The sequence below is a fragment of the Schistocerca serialis genome, chromosome 4 (assembly GCF_023864345.2).
Source record: "Schistocerca serialis cubense isolate TAMUIC-IGC-003099 chromosome 4, iqSchSeri2.2, whole genome shotgun sequence".
NCBI lineage: Eukaryota > Metazoa > Arthropoda > Insecta > Orthoptera > Acrididae > Schistocerca > Schistocerca serialis.
The window spans coordinates 603,804,640-603,812,901 of NC_064641.1; the positions used below are offsets into that span (position 1 = coordinate 603,804,640).

General features: G+C 45.2%; 1 non-coding gene across 1 annotated transcript; it reads left to right on the forward strand.

Annotated features, from left to right (window-relative positions):
* Positions 1-2,596: 2,596 nt before the first annotated feature.
* Trnas-aga (transfer RNA serine (anticodon AGA)) lies at positions 2,597-2,671 on the forward strand. The gene has a single exon. It is a non-coding gene; the product is annotated as a tRNA-Ser (tRNA).
* Positions 2,672-8,262: the final 5,591 nt, after the last annotated feature.

Below are 8,262 nucleotides of genomic sequence, written 5' to 3' on the forward strand. Positions count from 1 at the left end.
GTTACATTGGCAATAGGAATTTACAATTGCAATAGGAACCAAGGCTATAACAGATCATTTAATGACAGAGAAAATGGACGATACGGCAATAGTCAGAGGTAACAGAATAATTACAACAGACGAAACAATCTAATTAACAGCCTCAGTATAGTCAGCAACAAATCCAAAATTTTGCTGGCCACAACCAACAGTAACAGCAACAAAATAATAACAATCACAATTCATCTCAGTATTGATTTTTTTATATTTAATTATTTAATATAAATAATTTTGTTGTTTTTTGTCTTAGTATATTTTATAGAATTGATTTTTTGAATTACAGTACGAAATTACGGATCACAGTACAATTACAATTATTAAATAAACCAGATAGTCGCTTCTTTCCTCCTGACAGACGATGACTAGAAGCTCAGCATACTGTAGATGTCCGCAGCAAAATGTCGTCTACAGACAATATGAACGACTAACAGAACGTCTATCACGCTTCCTCCAAACCTTGTGAAATAGTAATGAAAGAGATAGGAAAAATAGACTGTATTGCCACAAAGAATACACTGAAAGGGACAGGTAAATTCAAAATTTTCAGGGCACCATTAATTCAGTTCCTAATGATTCAAGTTTTCTCTTGCCACATTTCGTTTTGAAGAAAAAAAAACCGGCATACGAAACAAAAGAAAAACAAACTTGTTTCTTTCCCCAATTCAAAGTGTCCAGCGACGATTTGTGAGTTGCTCTCGTGTGCGTAGACTTGTGTGAGACATTGCGTTGTTGTCACAGAGAAGGAGAAGTTCGTTTGCATTTTTGTGGCGAAGAACACACTTAAGTCGTTTCTTCAGTTTCCTGTGGGTAAAAGCAAAACATTTCAGTGCTGATCGTTGCCACATGAGGGAAGACATCAAAGAAAATAAGTCCTTCATATTGCCAGAAGACTGTCGCCATGACTTACCGTTTGAGGGTTCGGAGGAGAGATTGTGTAGCGCTAATCCGTTGATTGCCGTTTTGTTTCCGGTTCGAATTAAATTCATGTTTCCTAGCCTGTGATGACGTTCGACTAAAAACTGCCAGAAACAGCCTCGTAAGCGCAAGTAATTCCCCTCTGATGATCGTTCGTTGCTCTTTATGGTCATCTGTTAGTCGGCGAGGGACGAAGCGGACACACGTCTTTTGAGTAGCCCAAACGGTGGACACGCGTTTGAGCACTACCAAGAGAGACGTCTTGTTGAGCAGCGAAGTGTTTGATTGTGATCCGTCGATCACATCGAACAAATGCGTCCGCACATTCCAAAACTGCAAGAGTCACAGACCTGTGCGGCCGGCCAGAACGGAGGAGTTCGGACAGGTTTGCGCGAACTTGTTGCAACGATAACAGACGCTTCGCCCAACGTCTCACCGTGCTTTTGTTCACTGCGAGGTCTTCGTAGATATTCTGCAGGCGCCTTCGAATATCTGCAATGCTTTCAAACTTAATGACAGTTCCCTGCTTTGAACTCATCTCCATTATGGCGCCATTTTGAAGGCTATGTATAGCACCGCAACCCATCGGGTTGATGTAGGAGTAATCCACGATGTCGCAGAACAAATTCCACATTTTTTCAACGGGAACTGGTCGAGAGAGCAAATGTGTGAGTAAGCTGTTTAGGGTTTAATGTTGGTAACGCCACGTAGCGCTCTGTATGAAAATCACTGACTGTGCTGTGTGCAGTCTGTGGCTGGTTGGACTCATTGTTGGAATATTCGCTATTGTTGTGTTGCGCTGTTGGATGTGAACAGCTCGTAGATTTGGGCAGTTGGAAGTGAGCCGCCAGTAGTGGTGGATGTGGAGAGAGATGCCAGAGTTTTGAGAGGTTACTATAAGTGGACGATCTGGACGTGTGTCCACCAGAAAAAGGAAATCTGTAAAGATGGTTGTCATGAATTGATAGACATATATATGATGACTTTTGAATATTATTAAGGTAAATACATTGTTTGTTCTCTATCAAAATCTTTCATTTACTAACTCTGCCTATCAGTAGTTAGTGCCTTCAGTAGTTAGAATCTTTTATTTAGCTGGCAGTATTGGCGCTCGCTGTATTGCAGTAGTTCGAGCAACGAAGATTTTTGTGAAGTAAGTGATTCATAAAAGGTATAGGTCATAGTTAGTCAGGACCATTCTTTTGTAGGGATTATTGAAAGTCAGATTGCGTTGCGCTAAAAATATTGTGTGTCAGTTTAGTGTTGATCAGAATAAGTAAAGAGAGAAATGAAACATCCTGGCAGATTAAAACTGTGTGCCAGACCGACACTCGAACTCGGGACCTTTGCCTTTCGCGGGCAAGTGCTCTACCAACTGAGCTACCCAAGCACGACTCACGCCCCGTCCTCACAGTTTTACTTCCGCCAGTACCTCGCCTCCTACCTTCCAAACTTTGCAGAAGCTCCTGAAAGAAAGGATATTGCGGAGACATGGTTTAGCCACAGCCTGGGGGATGCTTCCAGAATGATATTTTCACTCTGCAGCGGGGTGTGCGCTGTTATGAAACTTCCTGTCAGATAAAACTGTGTGCCGGACTGAGACTCGAACTCGGGACCTTTGCCTTTTGCGGGGCGTGAGTCGTGCTTGGGTAGCTCAGTTGGTAGAGCACTTGCCCGAGAAAGGCAAAGGTCCCGAGTTCGAGTCTCGGTCCGGCACACAGTTTTAATCTGCCAGGAAGTTTCATATCAGCGCACACTCCGCTGCACAGTGAAAATTTCATTCTAAAGAGAGAAATGTCTGAGTACGTTCAGTTCTGCATAGCTGTTTGAAAATCAAATAACGTAAGAGCTTCATCAGCACAGTAATTCGATAATTTTCCAGTGTGTTGCATTACTTATTGGACGCCCCTCGGACAGCCAGGAAAATATAGATGAGTAAGGACCTTTTCTTGGGGTGGGGGCGGGGTTGAGTGAGACGGGAAGCAATCGAAAATGATATTAGTGTCATATCGAAAAGCCTTTTGAATCACTGGCTGATTGGCGACAGTCCTGATACCATTTCACCCCTATCGGTGGGTCGAGTGGGGAAATGAGCTGGCATTAAACTAAGTAACTAAGCAAAGTCGGCTGGTATGTATACAAATGACTCAGGTTTGAATAGGAACAGTTTTTTTCGTCTTTTGCGCTACGAGTGAGAAGGACGTGAAGGCGACAGCACCGGCAGAGAGGAGAGCCGGAGTGAGGTGAGGCCACAATGGCAGCCGGCGATGGCGGTGCCTGGGAGGCCCCCCGCGGTCTGGCAGCCGCAGCCGCGGGCGGCCGCGCCCTCAATGGCTCTCTTAATTTAACAAAATATTTGTGACGAGCCGAGCCGCAGGAAGCGCCTGTGATGTGATTTCCCCGCCGGCGCGGCGAGGCTCGCGCGGGAATTCCTGGCAATTTGGAGCCTCCCCCCCAGTTACAAAAAACCACACTATCTCTCCCAACTGGAGCACCAGCGGCGTACAAAAAGGAAGGGCGGCGGAGAAAGGCTGCCGTTCATAACACACCCGCCCGTCCACACGCCGCTCCTACAACACGCTCTTTTTTGTCTTAGAGCCGGCTGCAGAAAAAATATAAATAGAGGCGACCGTGTTGTTGAGAGTGACGGACGCGGCTACCTGAAGTCGGGGAGCGTCATTAGCCTAGCGCGCACTGTGGGTGCCGGCGCGAGAGCCGAGGTGCGAGAGTGCGCGTGGGCGGTTGTGGGTGGAGAGCTGTGGGGGGCGGCGGGAGAGAGGGGGGGGCGGCTTAATTAGTTTGCAGGGCGGCGGGCCACCTGTTGCCGCCTGCCGCTAATGACACCTACATTGACACCCGCGGAGCGCGCGTAACACAGTGGAAGCCGCTGGTGCTCTGTCATCGACGGCGCGTGTACACTGCTGACCATTGAAATTGCTACACTAAGCAGGATACATACGAGGGAGTCCCACGGACTGGAGTACCTCGAGCGGAATATGGCAATGATGTGACTGTACAATCTACTACGACGTGCGTTCAATAAGTAATGTAACTTTTTTTTTTCCTTCCTCGGCCAGTTGCGGTTGAAAAAAATGCTGAATACCACGCGGAATGGCCGCGCGGTTTGAGGCGTCATGTCACGGACTGCGCGGCCCCTCCTACCGGAGGTTCGAGTCCTCCGTCGGGCATGGGTGTATGTGTCGTTCTTAGCAAAAGTTAGTTTAAGTAGTGTGTCAGTCTAGGGACTGATGGCCTAAGAAGTTTGGTCCTTAGGAATTAAAAAAATAAAATATGGCGTTTGAGTCTTCGATCGCTATTCCTTATTTTCAGTTACCGGTTTCGGGCTAGCTGCCCATCTTCAGATCATTTATTGTAGTTACAGAGTAACTTGTCCGTACAGAACACTCGGTTCCCTTAGGAATTCGCAGACATTTGAACATTTGAAATGCGGAATCTGTTGTGGAACATTGTGGAATATTTCCTCCTCAGCCTCTATAAAATCACGAATTTCCGTTTGGAGGTAGCGCTATACGTAGCCTTCAAAATGGCTCCTGTAACCGAGTTGCGTTCCAGGCAGAGAGCTGTCGCTGTCATTCAGTTTCTCTTACCGGAAATCCAGAGCCTCGAAGATACTTATACGTACCTGCGGAATGCCTACGGAGACGTGGCAGTGAAGAAAAGCAGGTGAAGCGTATGCCATCATCGCAACAAGGTCGCGGAAACCTGTCCGAACTAACCCGTGCCCGCCAGCCGCACACAGCACACTCCTGCAATGTTGGAACGTGCGGACACCCTCATTCGAGGTGATCGACGCATCACAACCAAACAGCACGCTGCACAGTTGGCCATCACTGTAGGTAGTGCTGACACGCTCGTCCACCAGTTGAGGTACTCAAAGGTGTTTGCCCGCTGGGTTCCTTACCGCACAACAGAAGACTATAAAGAGCAACGAAGAACCATCTATGCAGAGCTGCTTCAGTATTGCGAAGCTGATTATGACAATTTTTGTCGATCATCGTCACAGGCGGTGAAACATGGGTTAATCACTTCGATCGAGCAGGCCGGAGTGGCCGAGCATTCTAGGCGCTACAGTCTGGAACAGCGAGACCGCTACGGTCGGAGGTTCGAATCCTGCCTCGCGCATGGATGTGTGTGATGTCCTTGGGCTTGTTAGGTTTAAGTAGTTCTAAGTTCTAGGGGACTGATGACCTCAGAAGTTAAGTCCCATAGTGCTCCGCGCCATTCGAACCATTTGAACTTCGATCGAGAAACAAAACAGCTGTCCATGGAGTGGCGCCGTACCACCTCTGCTCCAAAGGAACATTTCAAAGCCGTACCCTTGGCTTGTAACGTCATGGCCACCGTCTTCTCAGCGGACTATTCTTTTTGATGACCTCCCTCATGGTGCAACGATCAATTCTCAAGTCGTGAAATTGGAGAAACTACTTCAGCGAGTTTGTCGTCACAAAAATGCAACCGAACTTCTCCTTCTCCATGACAACGCAAGTGCGCGCACCAGAGAGGAGCTCACAAAACTTCATTGGACTGTTCTTCCTCATCCATTCTACGGCCCGGATCTCGCTCCTTCTGACTTCCATACGTTTGTCCCAAAGAACGATGCCCACCGTGAGAAGCAGTACGTTGGAGACGGAGAAGATAATGTGGATGATGAGGATGTTATTGATGCAGCAAGACGTTGGCTACCATTCGGTCAGTAGAATGGTACCATGCGATCCGAGAGGCCCTCCCTGTAAGATGGCGGAAGGCCGTTCCATTGAACGGATATTATGTCGAAAAACACGATTTTGTAGCCAAACGAGTGGGGAACAATACAGTGTATCTGAATCCTACATAAAACCATCGTGCTTTCAGAAAAATGATGTGTTGCATTACCTGTTGAAAGCTCCTCGTAGTACAGTATCTGATCAAAAGTATACGGATACTCCTGCGTAATGCAGAGTTGACCACTTCATGTCACAGAATGAGGACCCAACAGTATAAAACTTGCTGGAGAGTAGCCGGTAGACAACAAGTAAGAGCAGAATGGGTACGTCGGGAGAGCTCAGTGTCTTCTAACGTGAAATTTGATTGTGATTTTTATGTTGGTAACGCCACGTAGTGCTCTGTATGAAAATCGCTGACTGCGCTGTGTCCAGTCTGTGGCTGGTTGGACTCATTGTTGGAATATTCGCTAGTGTGGCGTTGGGCAGTTGGATGTAAACAGCGGGTAGCGTTGGGCAGTTAGAGGTGAGCCGCCAGCAGTGGTGGAGGTGGGGGAGAGATGCCAGAGTTTTGAGAGGTTACTATGAGCGGACGATCTGGACGTGCGTCCGTCAGAAAAAGGAAAGTTGTACGACTGGATGTCATGAACTGATACATATATTATGACTTTCGAACACAATTGGGGTAAATAAATTGTTTGTTCTCTATCAAAATCTTTCATTTGCTAATTATGCCTATCAGTAGTTAGTGCCTTCAGTAGTTAGAATTTTTATTTAGATGACAGTATTGTCGCTTGCCGTATTGCAGTAGTTCGAGTAACGACGATTTTTGTGAGGTAAGTGATTCATGAAACGTATGGGTTATTGTCAGTCAGGGCCATTCTTTTGTAGGGATTATTGAAAGTCAGATCGCGTTGCACTAAAAATATTGTGTGTCAGTTTAGTGTTGATCAGAATAAGTCAAGAGAGAAATGTCTGAGTACGTTCAGTTTTGCTCAGCTGTTTGAAAATCAAATAACGTAAGAGTTTTTCCAGCACTGTCTTTCTTTACATACAAAGGCGAAGATTCAAGGCAAACACAAAGGAGCTACCTCAGTTAAACCACTCTTTCATTACCCAATGTATATAGTGTTTCTTTTACCTCAGTCGTCTTAACTGAATGAATTTTTGTGTTGCATGTTGAATGAAGTCGCAAGTCGGTGACCCAAAGAGGGCAGAGCGAGCAGAGCCGATCCGTATTATGACTCAACCTGATCAGTCCAGAAGTCTCAGAACTAAAGTGAGGCTGCAGACGTAGCAAAGACAATGTTTTCGTCTACGGGGAAAGATTTATTTACGCCGCTATTAGTCACGCGAATTATATGGAAGAAAGAAAGAGCAGTCAGGGTTCATCTATAGAACCGATTACCAACAACGCGAGAAAGAGGGAAGAGGATCTGAACAAGCAGAGGCAGCTGGAAAGAGGCGTAAACGAAGCGAATATGAAATTGGACAATTCAGTACGTCATATGCCTATTAAATCGTACCACATACATTTTATACGTACATAGATTTGAAAATAAAGTGAAAACTTTGGTGGTTTATCTTTCTGTCGTTCAAGGTGCTTCTTTGCACTCTGTTCTTCGACCTACTTTCTGGGAATGATCCGCCAAATTCAAGTAGTGTTGAACCAGGGTTACTTGATTTCCAGCAAGCTCTGCGAACGTCGGCTGATAAGAGTGTCCCAGAAATTTCACCGCCACAAATAAGAAATAGAAGAGGACGCCAAGCTGTGACAAGACTCAAGCTTCCTGCTGTCTTTGATAAAAGGAGCGTCAGTGGCAGGGCAGCAGTTCACATCCCGATTACTACTGTGATGGCGCAAGGACTAAATATCGACGAGTACATAGTAAACATAATACTTGTTCGCAGATACCGAGAGAAACTCCGCGAGGAAGAGGCTGTTGGGATAAAGATCCAGTTTAAGAAAGTATTATTGGTTTTACCGTTTTACGTTTACTGCCTGAATCAGTTTTCTTCACTGGATGCCTTTCGCTTTTATTTTCAAAGCGTTTTCTATAGGTCATTGGTGTTTTTGCATCTTGTTTATATATCCTGCAAGCCACTGCTTTTCCTTTGTTGTTATGCGAGTTTGAGATCAAAGAAAAAAGCAGTGGTTTGCATAATATGTAAGCAAGAGACAAAAATACCGATGAAAGTGGAAAATACTACTAAAAATAAAAGCGAAACGCATCTGGTCTGTAATTGTAGTAATCTTAAGATGGAAAAACTAATAATAACTGATTATAACAGCTGCTCTAAAGATGGCCATGCGAACAACCATATTAAAAATGAGAAATTTCAATCTGATAAGTAACGGTCAAAAGTTTTGTACAATGTTTTCTGTAAAAGTAAGAAATAAAACAGTTTAGAGAAACATTTCACGCACCTATGAATGACGATCAAAATCACGTACAGCAAATCAGATGCGTCAGATGTTTTTCTAATATATCATATTTCTTACTTTTGTGATAAACATTTGACCTGAGGTGACATGGAGTTTTACCGAAACCAAAAACTAGTGCAAAAATCAGGCAAGAGATGGTGC